Source organism: Rattus norvegicus, chromosome 18 (assembly GCF_036323735.1).
Source record: "Rattus norvegicus strain BN/NHsdMcwi chromosome 18, GRCr8, whole genome shotgun sequence".
Lineage (NCBI taxonomy): Eukaryota > Metazoa > Chordata > Mammalia > Rodentia > Muridae > Rattus > Rattus norvegicus.
This window is the reverse complement of record NC_086036.1, coordinates 7,091,376-7,112,538: the sequence shown is the minus strand read 5'-3', so window position 1 is coordinate 7,112,538 and position 21,163 is coordinate 7,091,376. Positions and strand designations below refer to the sequence as shown.

The 21,163-nt window shown below is 39.7% G+C and overlaps 1 protein-coding gene across 4 annotated transcripts in view; it reads left to right on the top strand.

The window, feature by feature from the left end:
- The window catches only part of Chst9 (carbohydrate sulfotransferase 9), a 274,349-nt gene that overhangs the window by 12,684 nt on the left and 240,502 nt on the right, over positions 1 to 21,163 (top strand). The window lies entirely within an intron of this gene.

Genomic DNA, 21,163 nt, shown 5'->3' with positions numbered 1-21,163 from the left:
CAAATTCTTAGACAAACTCAAATTGATATGTATCTGTCAGTGCAACCCAGATATTTTTTTAAATGTGAGTGGCATGGAAAACAACTACAAAAATACCCGAGGATACCACAGAATTAAAGGAGACCTGGTATCTAGCTATGGGCCTGCCTTCTTGATCATTCTCTGGACTTGGAGAAAAGTCTTAATGGAGAATATGGGAAAGCCGAGGGGTGAGAACTTCAACTAAAAGGCTTATAACAGTATGGCACCGAGGATAAACTTGTCGAATGACAGCCCTCAGGTGATTTATGGGGGGAAATGTTCTTTGGACCATTCCGAATGCTTGGGGCTAAGTCACTAGGTCTCTTCTACTTGCTTTAAAGAGACAATAAATTGCCATGGGACAACGTGGGGAAAAAATCAAATGAGGCAAAACATCAGCTACCGCTGAACGCTGTGGCAAGTCTTTGGTTGCTCTGTGGGTTCTTCTTTCTTCTACCCTTCTCCACCCTTCTGTAACACGAGAGGAAGAGAAAAAAGAAGAGAGGAGAGAGAAGAAAGAGATCCCTGAATAAAGTCAGAGTTGGAAAGGGGGGGTCATTATTATTACATAACTTCCTGATGATTAGGGATGTGGAGTTCCTAGGGGCAAATTTGATCTTCGACATCAAGATATCTAATTTTTTTTCTTGTTTTTTTTTCTTTGTGTCTAATTGCTTAACAAACCATAACCAACAACAACACCAACAACTAGCTAACCACCTTCTTGAATGATCAACAACCACTCACCCCGCCTATTGGCTCTAGCATTTGTGAGCCCTTTGAAAAGTTCCCAGAATCCCAAACATCACATAAATGCAACTATCTGCAGCTGGAAAAACTATGCCTCTGCTAGAGCATGAGGCAAATCACAGTCAGCTTTTGTGAAGCAGCTGCATATTCCCATGCCTGGGATTAAAACAAAATCCTGTTCTTATATTATTTGTGTTTTTTAAAGAAACCATTATTCCAAAATTGTCACTAGAGAATGTAAATAAGAATTGCACTCTATTCATCATATTTTTTACATCATAAAGTTTACACTTTAGATATCTGTCAAAATAAAAACTGGGAGAAATACTCTATTGTTCTCAGCAAATAATATTATTTTCACATACAACGAGTTATTGTGAACAAAAGTAGTTTAGTCAATTAGTAACGTTTCTGAATCTGTCTGCTATCTACATTCAACATCTCATAATAATTTCATAACTGATATCATAGCAAAACTTTTCCTAGTTGGAAGTTAGTGAGGCAATATCTCTAAAAGAAAAATTTAGAAGAGTAATAAGAAAAAAGGGTCCCCCAAAAGTATACATTTTAAACAATTTTGTAGTCAAGGTAGGAGATCCCACATGGTAACACTATCAAAGGTATTCTATAAAGTAATATTGTCCAATATTCTAGTTATACTTGGAAACATTTTAGCATAGGAAATACTGATTGGAAATAAGGCTTCACTGAGAATTTCTTTTTGTTTTGTTGTCCCTTCATATCCTTCCAGAACATGGGTGCTTATCTACACAGCAAAGTATTGCATCTATGGTAACAGTTAGTGACATATCTGCAACTGGGTAAAACGCCTGTGAAAACCATCTAAATTTGGCCAGAACTCAATGGGATTAAAGACCCAGTGTGATTCTTACCACACGTTGTTAAAAGAGCTGGCATGTTAGTTAGTGGATGTTAGTGTTTATGTGTCAGGTATAGATACTTAAGCTTAAAACCTCAGCTCATCAAAGCACTCTCAAGCCAGAGATGAGGGTCAACGGCGAAAGATGTACGCTGCTTAGCCAGATGACCTGAGTTCAATCCCTAGGACTCATGAATTGGAAAAGACAAACTGATTCTCAAAGGGTGTCCTCTGACCTGAATGCATGTTGTGGCAAAATGCTCCATACACATACACATGCACACCACACATGAAATAAATATAAATGTAATAATTATAAAAAAAATCTCCATTTACTCAACAAAAACTAATTAAGAACCAATTTCACATCAAACTAAGTAAAATAAATATAAAATTTTAGATGAATTTACTTTCAATTGAATTGAAAATGTTAATTTTAAAATAACTATGGAATCATTTTCTTCCTACTGTTAAAGTTTATAATATAGTCCTATTCTGGACTCTCTATGAATACTACCTGGTGTTAATGTAACATTTAGGACTCCTTCAGACAGAATATTCATGTAACCAAAGCAACTGTAGAGGTCCTTTATAAATGAGTACATTCATTATTCAACATATGTCATAAAACACAATTTACATTTTAGTATGCAATATAATAAACCAACTATAAGAATAACAGTAGGTGTTTTGTATAGTATCTCATAGCATAAATATTAAATTCCAGTAATTATAATACTGGAAAAGAGAAAGAGATTCTGAAAAATCTGAGAATTGGTCCCTTTCTTTGCACATTATTTAAAAACCTATGCAATTTTAAGTTTCACTTTGGTAAGATTTCATACTAAAAAGTTATAGTTAATTTTCAGGCCATATGAACTCAAAGATCAGCAATCACTCTAAAGTTGATGTTGTTCTGATAAGAGAGAAAGAGCTACACATTGTTTTAAGGTCATTGTCTGTCCTCATGGAGTCGTAATCTTCTAACAGAGGTAATGAAGCTTTGTTCTCATGCTCCCTACCCCTGACCCTCCACTCATGTTTATAACTGTAGTAAATTAAATGATACCCATAATGCTACTGAGAGAATTCTAAGGCTTAAGAGAACTGGGTGAAATTGAATTTAGTGGTCTTATTAAACTGTTAATATTTTATTTCATTTTTCTGAAGTTTCAAGAGCATGAATAAGTTAAAAGTTGTTTGAATTTATAGCTATAGAAAGGCGGACTTCCATATAGAATTTGCTATTAAAAGAAAACAACTCTGCAAACAATTTGTGTAGGTAATTATTAGCTGGAAGCTATTTGTACTCTAAGTTATTTCATATACACATATGATAATAAGACTTTGCACAAATGGAAACTTTTGATAATAAATCCATGTAAATGATTGTGCCTGGGGAAATAATTCTAGATGTTATAAGTGTATTTGAATTGCCTACAACCAGAATGCAGACTTCTAGAGCAAGTATGTGACTATTTTTCATTCATGATATTTAATAGGTCATTGTAGCTAAGGTCCCAGAAAGAATAAAACAAGCAGTGGGATCTGCACTTGTGCTGTTTGTGCACACCTTAACATGGTGCAGCCACAGGAGGATTGGCAAAGCAGCACTGTGAATCTCTCGCCAACAGTATGCTAAGCCACACTCGACATCACAGTTATCAAGGTAAATGCGAATGCCTGATCTTGACCTTGGCACTACTCTCATCATTCCATGTGGGAATTACTGAAGAACTCGACTTTGTCTTTGTGGTGTCAGTAGCCCGCTTAGAAAAAAGCACGCACAGGGAAATGAAATCCAGAACCTTTACACCCTCTTTGTGAGCCCTAAACTGCATGAGCCCCAAACCTTGAGGCACTCCATGGGACTGTGTACTAACTACTCCTATGTCAGGTCAGCTGCATTATATATTAAATAACGAAAAAAAGAAGGAGGGTCCATCCCCTTGCCTCGTTTTAGATTTTGGATCAATTTGTGTTATTATGTGAATCTTCTATTTTTATTAACATAAAACCAGTGCTCATGTGTTAGCGTTTCACTACTGTCTTCCATGCCGAATTATTTTGGTTGGTGCTGGACTGGCTAGATTCCATGATCAGAGGCATCTTTTCTAAGTAACATACCACACATTCTACTTTCTCAATGTTTCTTGCTCTACTATTTTTCTTCTTTCTCTGCCCCCCGCCCAACATTGCCTGGCCCCTCTGTCTCTAGTCCACATGCCATTGTCTAGTTACCTTCCACTCCTAAACCAATGACAGCAAACAATAGAGTTGGGGTCCTGCCCTGCCTGCAGCTCCAGCGTAGGTCTTGTTTAAAGAACTCTCATCAAGCTTAAACTACTTGCACTTGCGTTAGGTCAGTCAGAACCCAGTACCTGTGTTGTGATGTAGAGCTCACATTCTTTTATTTGTTCCCCGCTAGAGCACCCTCACCAGGAAGACCGTCCTAATATGTGATAAAATGGTTGGTAATATCTGATAAAATGGTCATTTTCCTCAACCACACAGCCCCAGCTACACTGTGTTTCAACAAGAAAACGTACGCTTTCCTACAGATAGCCTACTGATGTCTAAGCTCTCATCAATCCAATCTCGGGGGAGAGATCTTCGGGTCTACAGTATGAATTTTACAAAATTTCATGTCCCAATGAAGATGTTTGTCTTGTAGCTATACCCCGTCGTCACCCCTGGTCCTCCCACTACATTAATAAACTTTTATCTTTTTTGCATAGAGCAAGGGTCCCCTACCCTAACACATTCACAGTCTCTAGAGATCTCAATTCTCCTGTCTTGCTTCTGTTAAAAATAATTCATGTTCAACTCAAGGCTCAGTAATGCTTTTGTAAATTAGTATCCTTGTCTAGTTCTATCCAGATTTTAGAGAATGGCAGGCATGTTTTATGCTCAGTGACTCTTGCATTCCCACAGTTTTATCATGTGCTCCAAAGGAATAAAAAAAAATCCTTGCTTCAGCATCAATTCATGTTTCAGATTTCTAGTCACTATTTTAATATCAAATATTTTATTTAATTCACAAATAAATGATATATAGGCAATTAAAAGAATAACAAGAAGATGAATACATAAGTACACATTGTTAAAGTACCCTATTGTTGTCAGGGGACCCTAATACCTGTTAGTAACTTGGTCTCTTGTGTATTTAATATAAATACAAGAAAGGTCCATTGACACTTGGCTCGCTGATGGCCAGTGGAGAACTTCTGCTTCATAAAGTAACTCAGGGATCCAGCTTGCCCCGGTTTCTCAGTATTGCCATCTTTTTGAGTCTCTACTCTTTTGTCTTCAGGTAACCGAGATGGTAGAGAATTATGTAGAACGTTTTAGTTATCACATTTGTTCAGATTGCACCTTACTGTAGTGGAAACCAACAAAATAAGCCTGGTAATGAGCTCAGGAATCAAAGCAAAGAGAAGCCAGAGAACACGGGGTGTGGCCCTCTGCACCTTCTGTGAGTCCTTCTCAATTGCTCATTCAAAGAACCGACCAACTGCAGGAATTAATGGTCTCCTCCTTTCCCATGTCTGTATACCTCAAGTGCAATCCTTGAGTACTGCACTAACTTTGATCCTTATAAAAACAGATATAAATTGTACGAAAATGGAACTTAGTTTTGTCATTTGAAAAGAATACAAGGTTATACCTGTATGAAAGACTACACTATTTGTAGAAGCTTTTTGACACTACTACTCACCATTACACACTCTTATTAATTGTGACTGGATAGTTTTTGGACCACTGAAAGAAATTCATTCAAAAGTATGCCAATTCATTGATGGATTCATTCATAAAAATATGGAAAACTTGTAACATGTTTATATTTGTAAAAACTATGCTATAGTGACAAAAATATAAAAACAATGTTCCTAGTGAATTTTACCCTTCAGTAAAGTATACACTATATCTTCATGTTGCATTTAATATTAACACTTATTTTGTCTGATTTTTTATAATTACTACAATTTTCAATTGATTTATATTTATGTAGTTAATATTGGCACACTCTCTATTCACTTAGTTACAATTCTATCTTCAAAACCGTTATAGCCTTAAAAATCTAGAAAAATAGTTGTTATATTTTAATGTCTTGCAGCCATGTTTCATCTAAGACTTTACTTTCTCATTTTGTGTGTATATATACAGATGAGCATGCATGTTTAGACTGTGCATGTTCCTGTGTGTACACATAGGGGTTCAAGTTTGTGTATATGTATGTGAAGGTCAGAGTTAATCTTGGATGTCATTCTTCATGTGCTACCCACCTTGTTTTTTGAGACAACATCTCTTGCTGGTGTAGAATTCCCCAAGTAGGATAAGCTGTCTGGCCAGTGAACTCTTGAGATCCCTCTGTCATAATCTTCCCTGACTGGGGATTCCAAGGGCACACCATTATCAGGCATCATGGCTTACATCTTTGATCCCAGTTCTTGGAAGGCAGAGGCAGGCAGGTGGCTGTGGGTTCAAAGACAAATCTACTTAGTGAGTTCTAGGACAACCAGGGTTATATAGAGACCCTGTCTTGACAAAACAAAACGAGGGCACACTCTAGACTGATATATACATGCAAGCATAATACTTACCTATAGTTATATATCGTGTGTGTGTGTGTGTGTGTGTGTGTGTGTGTGTGTGTGTGTGTTCTCAAAGATTGAACTCAGGTCCTCATGTTTGATATCAAACACTTTAACATCTGAACTAGAACTCCAGCCCCTAGACTATGTCTTTGTTCCCACCAATTAGACAGTTTTTATTTTAATCAGTAAATAATATTAATTTATCTATATATTTACCATTTTCTTTGCTTAGTATTATTTCTTCATTCAATTTTTTCATTCTAAATCCTAGAAGATAGATCTTCTGGGCTTTAATATGGAGACAAGTTATTATTATGTTTCTGAATTTTGCAGCATGATTAATATAATTTTTAAACTTTTCTTTTTTTTCTGAAGATAGAAATGTCTTTCTTTGACACTTTCTTAAGATCTTTATCATTGATTCAAGTTAGCTCTTTATCATTGACTAAATATTATATCTAGATGTTCAGGAAAAGTAGCACAAGGCCAGTTTTATTCTAAGCAGCCTCTTTTATTTTTAATTTTTGTGTCTTTTCCAGTTTTGCCTGATAATAGCAGTCACCCTTTCATTACAGACTGCCCTAGTTTCATTCTCTTGCTGTGATAAAACACCCTGAACAAGGCAACTGAGAGGAGAGTTTATTTTAGTTCACAATTCCAGGTTACAGTCCGTCATGTGGGAGCAGTCGAGGCAGAAACTTAAAACAACCGGTCATTTCCCATCCACAGTGGAGAGCAGAGAAGGCTGCATGTTTACTGCTTGGATTACCTTCTGAATTCCTACCTCCAGGACCCAGAGAGTGGGCAAGATCGTCTTGCCTCGATTCAACTATGAAAAAATTCCTCATAGGCAGGCTCACAGGCCATGTTAATATAGACAATCCCTCACTGGAACTCCCTTGTCTGGAAATTCTAAGATTGGTCAAGTTGACAATGAAAGCTAACCTTTGAGTGGTCCACAACCACTTCTGGTCTCTCCCCCTGCCCCAACTCCACACCAATTCTTTTCTGTCTCCTATCACTTCCGCTTGCCTTTTTGCATTGTGAAGCCCTACTGTAGATTATAGGAAGGTCATTGTTTTTGAAAACTTGTCTGAAAATAATTATGTTGCATACACTCCTGATTGAGAGTTTGGTCAAATGTGCTAACATTCACTATGCCTGGATGTACATTGGTCCATGATAATTCTGAATGTGTTTCTGCTCCACTGCCTTTGTCTCAATTCCAACACAGTGGTTAACAAATCTCCCTGCTGCCATTCTGATCTTCCTCCTTTCCCAAGTGACATTTCCTCAGCCCCAGTCCTCCAAATTAGCAAGGCAATGCTCCCCTGATTTCCTCAGCACCATCAGCTGTGCTAAGGCTCAGAGTGACCTCTGCAAATCAGGGAGCTTTCGACCATCTCTCCTCTGCAGTTTCATTGCATGATTTAACTAAGAACATCTCCTTGTCACTTCTCAACCCCTTCATTGGACTTCTCCCTAGTACTCAGATGTCAACTCTGGTAGAGGCATTTTCTCCATCTCCTTTCACTCGATATTTACATCTGTTTGTCCCTATTTTGCTGAGAAATACTTATATTTCCTAAGTTTTCTGATGACTTTTCTTTGCTGTGTGGTTTCATTTTCATTTATAAGAGTTATTGATTTTCTTTCTGTTAAATACAGGGTCCCAAGAAGCCAGGTGCACAGTTTTTTGGTGCAGACAGCATCTCATATCTCGTTATCTCTGGAAGCACATAGGCTTACACTGTACAGCCTTTTAAGTTACATATCACTTTTTTTTTTTGCCAGCAATCCACATTTGAAAATGTGGCTTATCTCACTTATAAGTGTCTCTTCTTCCCTTATCTATGTCTCTGTAACTCCTTTGGGTTTCTCCTAATTTCTTGCTTTATTTTGGAGACATTTGAGGAGGGAGTGGAAACAAAAGCAAGAGTTTGCTCTGCCCTTATTTAACTATGGATTCTCTCCATTGGCTTCTTAACTAAATTATCTTAAATAATATATCAATAGCACTGGAAGCTTCCTGTTTACAAACCTTGTAGCGTTCTTGGCATTTCTCAGTAACTCTCTTCCTTTATATGGATTTATTTCCATCATTAAAAGCTTCTGTGTGGATTTCAGTAGCTACCTGTGGAAATGTTTTTGAAAGTTTTACCATTAGCACTATTTTGTGCTGTCCTACTAGGATATCACAACTTTTAATGTATGTTTTTGCTAGTGTATAAGGCTTTCTTTTTAATTTATCCTTTTCAAAGTCAAGAGTCCTAGAGTATCTTTGTTGATGTACTTTTTGTTGCTTCTGTATGGCATGAACGAAGATCACTTCATGTGGCTAACATACAAAGCAAGAGGAAAAACAATGGGCGAACAATAGAACATATTAAATATTTGTGTGTGATTGCTACAGTATTAAGAGCTTGGCTCACACATCTTATCATGTAGAAGAAAGGAATCATATTCGTGTTACAATAAACACATACTTGAATTGCTTTGTAGAGTTTTAGGCTAGTCAGAGAATTTTACTATTGTGTATAGACCAGTATTATTATTTTATAAGTAACATTATATAATAACAGCCAATGTAATATTGAGGTACTATAAAAGAAATTGTATTGCTAAACATTAACAGAATTAAATACCTTCATACACAATATAAGTAAGCCAGATTCTCTATAAACAAAATGCCTCTTTAGGAATTTTGTTGTTTCTGAAATCAGGAGATGGGTAAATTTAAGAATAATGTTATATACAGATAAGAATACATGAGATAAATTTTGTCTAGTTGACAACCAATGACAATTGTATTTATGTTTGATTGAGTCACTGTTCAAAAATTTATTTGAAAATGTATGCAGAGAACATTTTACATCTCAAGACACAGAACACTTTAGTCTCAAATATTTACACCAGGAATTTGTCTCACTGAAATAGTATTAAATATTTGACATTAAATAAGTGTAGGTGTTGCTCTTTTACTGTAAAAGTTGGAGTTCCACACCAGATAGCCCCATTCTGTCTCAGGCTGTAACTCATGCTCCTACCTGAATGAGTGTTCATACAGAAGCCAGCAGACAAAGAGGAAGGCTTCCTAACAGCCCTTGCTTTACCGTCTGAATTCTACTTGCTTTTCTTTGCTTTCATTTCTGCAATTTTTTATTGGTTTGTTTTATTTATTTACATTTTAAATGTTATTCCCTTCTGAAAATCCCCTATCCCATTCCCCCTCCCTCTGCTTCTATGAGCGTGCTGACCTACCAACCCACCCATTCACTCCTGCCTCCCAAGCCTGGTATCCAAGCCTTCACAGGACCAAGGGCCTCCCCTCCCACTGATGCCAGATAAAGCCATCCTTTGCTACATAGAGAGCTGGAGCCATGGGTTCATCTCTGTGTATTCTTTTGATAGTGGTTTAGTCACTGGGACCTCTGGGGGTCTGCTTGGTTGGCATTGTTGTTCTTATGGGGTTGCAATGCCTTCAGCTCCTTCAGTCCTTTCTCTGACTCCTCCACTGGGGTCCCTGCACTTGCTTAGTCTGATGATTGATTGCGAGCATCCAAATCGGTATCTGTCGGGCTCTGGAAGAACCACTCAGGGAACAGCTATATCAGGCTCCTGTCAGCATGCACTTCTTGGCATTTTTGAAAGTTTAATCATACGATCTTAAAAACATTTCCTGTGGTGATGGAGAGCTGGGTCAGAATTTAAGAACACCTGCTGTTCTTCCCAAGACCCCAAGTTCAGTTCCCATACCATCATAGCTTCCTTACAAACCAAGTAAGATTTTCTGATCTTACATATTTGGTGTCAATTTTTCTTCTGTTTGTAATCCATAGTTAATCATAATTTCTGCTCTTCTTTAACCCCACCTTCACATTTTTAGGTTACATTAAATGTCTATTTATTTAATAAATTCCATATGATAATGATAATGTCTTAGTTTCTTAATCACAATTCTTTACAATTACTCCATCCCTCACAGTCCTTCAGGACTCGCATTATACTTTCTACTTCTCTGGTATTTGAGCAGAGTGAAGCCCTTGGGCTCTAACCTGTAACCTGCTTTATTCTCCCATTTCCTCTGCAGATGCACAGAAGTTCAGCCATCATTTTTCATGGTGCTGATTCTGACGGCACTGTTTGTCCGTTCAATCATGCTTGGATTATTGTATCTAATTCTGAGCCCTGCATTTAAAGGAAGGCATTAGCAAACTCCAAAGTGTCTGGCTGGATGATTAAATTGATTGAAGTCTTCTAAACCATGTCCCATAAGGAATGGCTGAAGGAATCGTGTATATTTATTGTTTATCCTGGAGTAAAAAAAAGATTGAGGGCAGGCAGGATAATTGTTTTCAGTAATTGGAAAATCTGTCATGTAAAGGAGGGAACAGACTTGTTATGAGTTGTTCTAGAAAGCTCTACTAGAATCAACTGGGACAAAATATGAGCAGACATATTAAAATATTCTCTCATAATAATCAGGATCAAATCTTGCTCATTTTAGTTTTCCTTAGCACAGAGTTTTTTATTTAGGGGACTAATGGATATTTATTGACTGAATTGAATCAATAGGACTGAACCAACTTCTCCGTAAAACCATACTGCCTTTTAAAGTAAAACTATCCAGTCTCAGCAAATCTTTACCAACTGTCTATGAAACAGCTGCTTCTGTGCTTAGCTGATAAAATATAAAGGTACCAACATCATAGTGTTTAGAGGGATTCTGTAGGCAAAACTCCTACACAGTTTCTTTAGTTTCATTGCTCCATATCAGCCTCCTGTGATCGATATTTTCATTGCTTCCAGTGTAGATGTGAAGAGCACGGGGTACATGGAAGTTTTATACCGGCCAGTGTTGAAAAGCTGGTGGATTTTATGTCATGTGGTCGGGCTCAAAGACTACCGCAATGACAACCATGATATGTTGTAGAAAATGTTTAATATCAGTTGGGGCTTTTTGTCCTGCTTTTTCATTCAGTTTCCAGATAAAAGGAAACTGAATCACATCAAGAAGAAGAAGAAGAAGAAGAAGAAGAAGAAGAGGAGGAGGAGGAGGAGGAGGAGGAGGAGGAAGAGGAAGAGGAAGAGGAAGAAGAAGAAGATGATTTGTATATAAATTAAATTAATACATTTATTTAATTTAAATGTGTTAAATAAGAACATTATTAAATTAAATAGCATTACTAAATTAAATACATATTAAATGTATAATTAAATTTTATTGTTATAATAAGCCTTAAATGGCACTAGAGCTGGACAGATGTCCACCCTCTATGCTATTAGAAACTATTTCCCTAACAGTAACTCCAAGTTATAATTTGCCATGTTCCATCTGGGCAACTCTTAACTTCAATTGGCCACTCCTCATGGCTATGAGTTCATGATTCATCTACCCCATTGTGGCTTCCTCCTCTCTCCATCTGCTCCTCCTCCTCATTCCTGCCAATGTCTCTTCTGCCCAGCTATTGGCTGTTGGCATCTTTATTTAACCAATAGTTTTAAGTGAAGGAGCAAGATCATATTGTGCCTGTGATTCTTCTGTCCCTATATGCAACCAGGCCTTGGGGGCCAGCATTTGGCATTACAATACCAACAGACCAAACCCCAACAATGATAAGCACTGACAATAGTGAAGGACAAAGGCACACATCAGCCACAGCTCATGAGGACACGAGGGCCGGAGTGTAATCTACTCCAGTCTTATCTCTGGGATTCTATCGCACCTCTGTTCAAATGTCTGTGGCCTTTTCTCCTCTTCTGTCTATTTTTGCATTGTCTCAGAATGATCACCTCAAAGGCAAACCTGATCAATCTATTTCCTTCAAAACCTTCATCAATTCACCATGTCTGCAAGACAAAGCTTCCCCTACTGTTAGGGCATCAAGGCCTTCTGGGATCTATCTCTGCCTGTCCCCCTTACCTCATATCTTCAAGAACACTGTGCAAACCATGCATTTAAGTGAATCTGTCGTTTGCTTTTCTGGCTAACAAACATGGCCATCACAAGAAGGAAGCTATCGATATGAAACGTTCTGAACAGTGCCTTGAATGTAATAACTGCTCAAGAAATGTTTGCATATTTATTTCCATCTACTTGTGATTATCCTGCCAAAACTGCTGTATGCTCCATGTAATTTATCCCTTAGATTCCTCGCTGCACTGGCAATTGCTTTGTAATAGATGGAGAAATAAAGGGAATGTATTGGCTTTCCTAATTAACAATCTCAGCGGCCAAACAAGCTCAGGCAGGGTCCAGCCAGAGCGATTCCTGAGTTCTTCTGCAGGCTTCTCAACCTGGCTTCTGTTGAGCCTGGCCTTCATCAGAGCAGTGAGGGGACTCTCAGCAAAGCAAGAGTGACATACAGCCTATTTTTTTCATTCCGAGTAAGACAGAAAATACCATTTGCCACACAATCCCGCCCAAGCTCTTCTCTTTGAGTAGATCCTCTGTAATAAGATCGCCATCATTAGGGAAACCAAGAGTCAGCTGGTATAAAGTGGTGACTGATGATCCTCAAAGTTATATCCAAATGCTGATAACCAGAACCTGTGTCATCTGGAGAAAGGGTCTCTGTTGTAATTAGCTTAACAACCTCTAGTTGAGATTATACCGCAGTATCAGGGTAGGCTTTCGATCCAATGCTATGCATATTCCTACATTCTGAACAGAGAAAAGAAGCACACAGAGAAAAGGACCAGTGAACTCAAAGTACACACTGGAGCTAAGAATCCATATGATGCCTGGAGTTACTGGAAGCCTGTGGGGCAATGGACCATGAGAGGAAGCCTGGTAAAGTAGAGCTGGGTTGGAAGCCCTGGGGACCCAAAGGAACAGTAAGAGCTTCACCTGCTCCCAACACCAGGGCCCTGTCACATAGTCAAAGCCCCCCCTCCCAGAAATAGTTGTGACCATCAGTCATGTAGGGGCAGTGCCCCCAAACCCCTCCACATGCAAATGAGGCATCCCTAACATCTCAGGCCAAGCCAATAGGAAGCACCTGCCTTCAGACCCCAATCCACCCATCCCCCAAACATGTATGTGATCCTATTCAGAAGGAATAAAGGTGTGTGAGAATTACTCCGTCACCTGAAAGCATCTGTCTTATAAGAGATGTAACACTTCCTGGGAAGAGAACGCTCTCCCAAAGCTGAAGCTTTTGCAGCCAGAAGCTCCCCCGAACCTTGCTGGCTAGCAAGCTCTTTACTGGCTCGGCTCAGGGCAGCCAGAGCAGTGATACCCTTCCCCTTTGCTTGAACACTCCTGCTTTGCCAGGTCAGAGACCTCTGAGGATAGTGTCTGTCCAGTGCACAGACTAGCAGAAGCCCAGAAGGCAAATACATCTAAAAAGACGTAGCTCTGAGTCTACCTGGATTTCAATTTTCTAGCTTCCAAAACCCAGGAGAGAATGTATTGCTATTTTTTGTTTGCTTATGTTTTGGCTTTCGGCTTCTTAAGACTGATTCTCACATAGGTCAAATTCCACTCAAGGAAATGAGTATACAGGCCATTTTTTGAGCCAACTATTTTTCTGGGGAACATAAGAGCACACTTCTAAGAATACAGTCTTCTATGCCTGATTGTGGAGGTAGGAGTGAGGCTAACCCACTCTAAAGTTTGCAAGTTCTACACAGAGTAGCAGCACCAGAGTCCCTTCCATATTCTTCAACACCACTTTGTACTTACAACTTTTGTTTTTTCCAGTTAGCCACTGTGGATACCAAGCTTGCAGTACAAGCCATGTTTTATTCATTTTTCCTGAGGTTACTATACCAATTTCAACAGCAAAATAAGATCACTTCATTAGACTTTCTAACTCCATTAACGATTGATAGCTTTCTCTTAGCTGTGTTGACATTTCCCTTGTCCATTATCCCATCAGGTCACCCAATTGTCATTCTCTTGTAGCCAAAGTCTGGAACTCCAAGAACCCATATCTTAGTAAACTAACTACTGGGTTCTCTATTTGCCTTGCATGTTGGTTGGCGTGACCTTGGTGATTCTACACAATGAAGTCAGTGGAGGTCTTGAGGAGTCTTAACTGACTTTTGAATATATATTGCACATTCTTTCAGTTCTATGTAAAGAAATATAAAACCCCACAGTGTTTTTACTTCATGCATGCTTAACGTTTTAAAATATGTGAAGCTCTAAAAGCTTTAAACCAGGTGGGTGATGCCAAGTTAAACTAAAGTAGAGAATGAATGGTCCATTTAGCAATAATCCCTTTGAGGTTTCGGCCCCATCTAATACAAACAAAGGCTTCTGCAGGCAATAGCATTTAGCCATACACAGTCTTGAAAGGAAGGTTATGTTGTGTAAAAAGTAAAACCTCCATATTAAATAACAGAATACAAGAGTTCAAAACTTTTTCCTCTAAAACAAAGAGGATAAAGGCAAAGCCTTGTCTCCTGAAAGACTTTAATTATAATTAAATCTTAACTACAACAGCTAAAAGTAGAAGGTACCTGTTAAATAAATTATATGAGAGATCGCAAGAACAATATGAATAAAGAAAAACCTACAAATTACTGTCGAATAAAGCAATGGGTGACAAAACGCCCTGAATGGGTGAGCAATCACGGACTAAGCCAGAACGCAGCACACCTGAGAATCCACCTGGAAAAGAAGCTGTCAGTGTTGTCCCACCCATCCTTACCAAACTTTAGCAACTGTCCTCTTTCCAAATAGTGTGTTAATGGTATTGTCCTTAGCTGGCTTAATTGTTATTGCTTCTACTACAAAACATAATAAATCCAATGCCTTAAAACAATACAAATATGTTATCATACAGTTATGTAGACTAGAAGTCAGAAGCAGGCTAAAATCGAGTGGTCGGCTGGACTGTTTCCTGTCTGTGCAACTGAGTGTGGGTTGCTTCCTTGTGTTTTCCATATCTAGGAAGCAACATAGCTCCCCTCTTCCACCTCCAGAGCTAGCACAGGCCAATCTAGCTCTCCTCTCAAGGCTGCCTTCCTTCACCCTCTTCCACAGCTCAGAGCATTTGTGGTTAAATGGAGCTGAACCAGCTCACCAAGAAGGACCTGTTTTAGGTAAGGTTAGCTGACTAGTGACTTTCGCTCATTTTGTGATCAAAATCCTTCCTTGCCATGAAATAGCATGTTCACCAGCTTCTGTGAATACCCTCTTTGGGTAACATTTGTAGCCTTCCAGAAGTAACGCTCTTAACTTCTCTATGTGGGTAATGATGCTGTGCATATGTAAGGTGTTATTGTTGGAGGAAGCTGGAGGCAGGACACATACGATTACGCTAGTTTTATGACTTCTAATTATTTAAAAATAACAGTTGTCAATGGAGAAAGCATTTGGTGAAAATGGAGAAATGCTTACAGAATTCGAGGTTAGAAAATGGACCAAAACAGCCTGTGAGACAGTTAATGAAGTAATAAGTAATAAGTTAACATTTGGGATGGCGTTTCACTAAGTGGCAAACATGATTAGCATGCAGGAAGCTGGATTCAAAGCCTAGCGTACACACAAAAGGTTGTTTTTAAGTAGGAAATTAAGCCTACTGTGGTATCACACAAACTACAGCCAATCTCATCTGAACTGTACATTAAGGTCTCCCTCACTTAATTAAAAGCTACTCATTCAGGATTTACTGGCTTTGATCGTTAACACACTCTATAAGGTCCTAAATTCAATGAACATGATATCAATTTCCATCCCCTTAATTATAACCCTGTCCGCAATGTACCAAATATCATTAGAAACATACTACAGCTTACCCACAATATGGCTAAAAGGGGGAATAGACTTCCACAGTGTTTGCTTGTGTTTTTAGCACACTTACCATGCTTAGCAAATGAAAAACCTTAAGCCAGATTCCTAAAATATTTTAGAGTAAGCCTCAGGACGGTTGTATGCTTTTCAGGAACACCATCTATTCTGTCTGACTCGGTATCTCCTGATTTGATGTGCTACATAACAGACATGCTGTCATCCTGACTTTACTAGAGAGGGTAAATTAGAGCTGAACAAGGACATGGGGGTTTCTGGTGAAGAGGGGGATGTGTGCTCATACTTGGCTGTGTGCTTTACCCAGAACTAAACAATGATAAGTGCAGTTCGGAAGGGAGAGAGCCTGAGAGTATAACCAGACTCAAAGCCAGGAACAGAAGGAGGTAAACATGGGCCTGTTAGGTTATAAATGTGGAAGGTTCTGGCGAATCTGGAACTACCAATATAAGCCAGAGATAAGGAGGGAGGTACCCAGCTTCCTCAAAATGAAGCAAAAGAAGACATCACTGAAAAAAACAAACAGTGCCAGTTTCCTCGGGAGCTGTGGGGTTCCCAACACACAAGTGAAGGAGGAATCGGCAACAGACCGGACACGGGAACCCAGCTGTCTGTGGCCTATTTCTCTTCTGCCATGAAGCCAATGTCATCCTTTCCACAACCAGCAAGAGAAGGAGCTGTGCTCAGGCAAGGTTTAGCTGTAGAAATGTCACTTTGTGCCTGTACATAAACCAGTATTATTCTATGTCATTTCAGTCCCCAGCAGTCTACACTTCTTCCCACAGGCTTGCAGGTAGATATCTGATCTCTAAAAAGGTGCGTGTTCCTATCACGACTGACGTTCAGGTTTGCTTAAAGCACAAACGGTTGCCCATACCACCTCACCTATGTTTAATGAGAGCCGTTTCCTCATGCCAATGTTGGGTTATTATACTGAGGTGGAGGAAAAACAAACGGCTCTCTCTGCCTTCCACCAGATTGCCTTTCTGCCTTGTGGCTTTAACCACTCAGCCCTCCCCACATCTGCCATAAGAACAATTAGGCTCTTAGGCTGCTTCCTCACCCAGGAGGATTGTGAGGGGATAGTAACACCTCCGGAAAAAAATCAGGGCAAAGGCTTAATCTATTTCCAGCATAGCGGGTAATAATTTTCCTTTGCAAACCCCCAAGGGGTGCTCCAGTGGGCTCTCACACCCACCATCCTGCAGGTTAGTGGCACCGCTGTGATTTGTAAGTTTTCTTCTATCTTTCCTCTTTTGAGATAACTTTTAATTATGTAGACAGATTGTAAAAGTCTATTTCTTCTTGTAAACAACTATTTCTTTGTTAGTACTAGATTTTGTTTAACTGTTTTCCTCCTATCCAAATTGTCTAAGATCCCCAGGAAATATGCTAGTTCATTGTTTAACTGTCGTTATCAAAGGAAGCAAAAGCTAGCTTATTCTCATAGTTTCTCTTGGGAGTTTTACCTTTCTGCACATGGTTGGAACACACACACACACACACACACACACACACACACACAAACACACATTTTTTTCATTCATTATAGGTATGAAGTTTCACCCATGATACTGGCCAATTTCCAACATCTTTAAAACCTGCTTTCTTGCCATAATCAAAAGACTTGAAATCCCCCAAAGCATTGGTAAAATCACTAAAAGGAACTGCTACCTTAGGGGATTGAGAAAGCAAGCTTGAAGTGACCTGAGATGTCGACCACCATGGTGGTTTTATTCTGGTCCCTTCTGCAATGCAATTAAAATGTAAAAAAAAAAAGGGGGGGGAATTTGGTGAATTTCCTAGGCATAAATGCTTTGGAGTAGTGATTTTTCTTAATCAAATGATCATTCTAACTACTTTATTTATTCTACACACCTCCCCATGAAATCTGACCTCTTATACTTGCTTTAAAGCCAGTTCTGTGCAGAGACTGGTTTCACAATAATTACTAAATAAGCTGTATGTGGCAGTCCACAACTCTGATCGTGGAACGTAGAATGCAGACACAGGAGAACAGAGTTTGGGGCTAGCCTGGACTATATAGAGAAATACGATTAGAAAGAAAGGAAGAGAGAAAGAACGTAAAAAAGAATTTCTAAATACTACCATTTAACTGGCCATGTAATTACTCACAGCAATTTTCAGGTTTAACTTGACATAAGCTAGAGTCATATGAGAAGAAGGACCCTCAGTTGAGGACTAACCTCCATTAAACTGGCCTGTGGATGTATCTACCAGGCATTTTCTTGCTTAATGAATTATGTGAGAGAGACCCAACTTTGGTGGTTCTAGCTCAGGGCAGGTGGTTCTGGGGTGTGTCAGAAGGCAAGAGGTTGATAACAAGGAGGAATCATTAAAACATAAATAAGATATGAACGGGGGTGGAGGGTGAGGTGGGAGGCTATTAGTGGGATCCTTGTATATCGTCTTCGCAGCAGTATTAGTCACAATAGCCATACAGTGTGCGTCACCCAAGTGTCCACTGACAGAAGACTGGGTAAACAAGTTGTGATGACACAAATTATAAAATGCTATTTATCCTTAAACCAAAAGGAAACTATAGCACTGTAGGATTAATGTGGGTCCCCAGTCTGCAAGGCCACAGGAATTGGGGCAATCGGGGAGGCTGGAAGCACATGGGAAGTTCACTGCACTTACCCCATACCACCCCTGGGGTGGGTGTCCTTCAGGCTGGGGGAAGCAGAGGGACACCGACGCTCCAGGGGTAGGAAGCTTAGGCTGAGAGCAGGACACAGCCGGAGCTAGTTCAGGGGTCCCCAGGCCTGCAAGGAGGCCAGGCCTTCTGGTTTTCAGGCTTGTGGGCATCCAGGTGCCGCTGGATACTGTGGAAGAGCTAAGACCAGAGTGGGGGCCCTCAGGGCTGGAGCTGAGGGGGGAAAAGGGGAACTCTGGCTAGTCCTGCAGAGGAGACAGCCCTTGGCTTGAGGGCAGTGGGCTTGAGCTTAGTAGAGGGCACCGCTGGGAGCACTGGGAGGCTTTCTTCAGGAGATTAGAAGGCTACTCTATAAGCAAAGGCCTTCTCTGTGGCTACCCACTGCAAATCCCGATGAAAAGAGGCAGTCCATGGTTTCAAGGCATTTATTGTCACTGCAGAAGGTGGATGAATAAACTGTACCCCACTGCTCCGAGTGGGTCTGAGATTAAATACCTTTTGTAGGGAGAAGTTTCTGGGAAGGAAAATTCATTGGCTAAGCCTCTAGGCCTTTAGGTACCTCATTGTAATGGAGATCTGTCTTGAGCCTACTTGACCTCTGGTCAAGTCCTCTACCTGTGAAGGAACTTGGGGCGTTGCCCTTAGGTGACTGAAGGTCACAAATCTATGAAGGGCTGTGGGCCAGTGACCAGCCTGGTTTCCTAGGAGTCAGGCGAAATGCCTACATATGGTTTCTTCAGGGTCTCCGGGGTTTAAACCTCCTCAACTGAGAACCAGGGTGCCTTTCACTGTCCCACACGGCACAAACTACAATCTCAATATATCATGTGTTTTATGACACAAGTAATTCACACAAGGGTCAATAGTGAGACTGCAGAAATGCTTCAGTGGCTAATAACATTTGCTATTCTTGACAAGGACCTGGGTTTGGGTCTCAATACCTATGTGGAGACTAATTATCTTCAATGCCATTCCAGATGATCTAAGACCCTCTTCAGGACTTTGACATGCACAGGATGCACAGATAGACATGCAGACAAACACTTGCACAAGAAATAAATAAATCTTTAACAACAACAAAATACTGAAGATTCCATTTAGCTGAGGTGCTAGAAAACAGAAAGGAGAAACTTCCCGGACTGATGATAGGGTGCTGGGAAGGTGCCAGTCAGTGAGAACTATCTCAGCGTTGCCAGGAAATGTGACTATAGCAAGATTAAAAGGCACACTTCCAAATGGTTCAAAGGATAAATGGCCTCAGCAGGCAATGTTTACATATTTATGCATATAAATATATAATAATAACCAAAAAGAGGAAGCCAGGAATTTGGGAGGGAATTGGAATGGGGCGTGGGAGGACTTGGAGTGTGGAAGAGGGATGGAGACACAATGGGATGATACTGTTTGCTGAAATGAAAAAGGGTGGCAATAGGACAAAAAGGATGAATGACCCACCAAGGAGAACAAGGCAGTACACGGCAGTCTTCAGTAGGGTCTCCTTCAGCCCCTGCCTCCAGACTCCTGCCTGAGCTGCTACCCTGGCTTTTTTATTGGGGTGTTTTTATCACAGAAAGAAAAAGCTGAAGAGTACAGCCTTCATTTAAGATACACAGTATTCTCCCTCAAAGATTTTGATATTTGAGATAAAAGATAAGTTATAGACACAGCAGTGTGCACAGTGTTTTCATACTGAAGAAGCATTTATACAACCCTAGCAGAGAGGAAATGTGTGTGGACACGGCTGGCTGATGTCTTAGGTACCATCTTGACAGTAACCCCATTGACCAGGTTGTTACCAAGTAAAGTTCCTGGCTGCTTAGTAGGTCCAGTGGACACCACTATCCTCTCTTGGGTTTCAAGGAAGAGTCACACAAACACCAGCATCTGACACGTTTGTGATTATATTTTTTAAGGAGACTGTCCACATTTCCACTATGTTCTCAGAAGTATTACACAGAATAAAATTAAGATATTAAATAAGTTTGTTCAAAGAAAAAGCTGATTTCAATAGGTTTTCCTTTTGGTTTATAATTTAAGTAATCTTTCATTGCTAGGTGGATTTTTATGCCCTCTAATATATTTCATTAATTATGTTCTTGTGGGAGGAAAATTTTAGGTCCAGGCCCTTTACCATTTATTTGGTATGCCAACAGCGATTGTAAATCCACCATTTAAAACAAATAAATCTGTTACTTTACCTAAATAAGCAATGCTACCTTGAGCTTTCCAGTTTTGAATTGTATATACAGTCCATCCTCTTTACCCTTGGATTAATCAAATGTGGGATTAAAAATACTTAGCAAAATCAGCTGAACATTTACAGACTTCATCCACAGAGCCACCCAACCACACATCAAAATATTCAAAAACTACATCAGAACTGAACCTGGGGCCCTCTCCTGTGCATGATTCCCTGGAGAGCAAAGTGCCACAGCCATTAGTAAAACATTTACACTGTACATTTACACACACACACA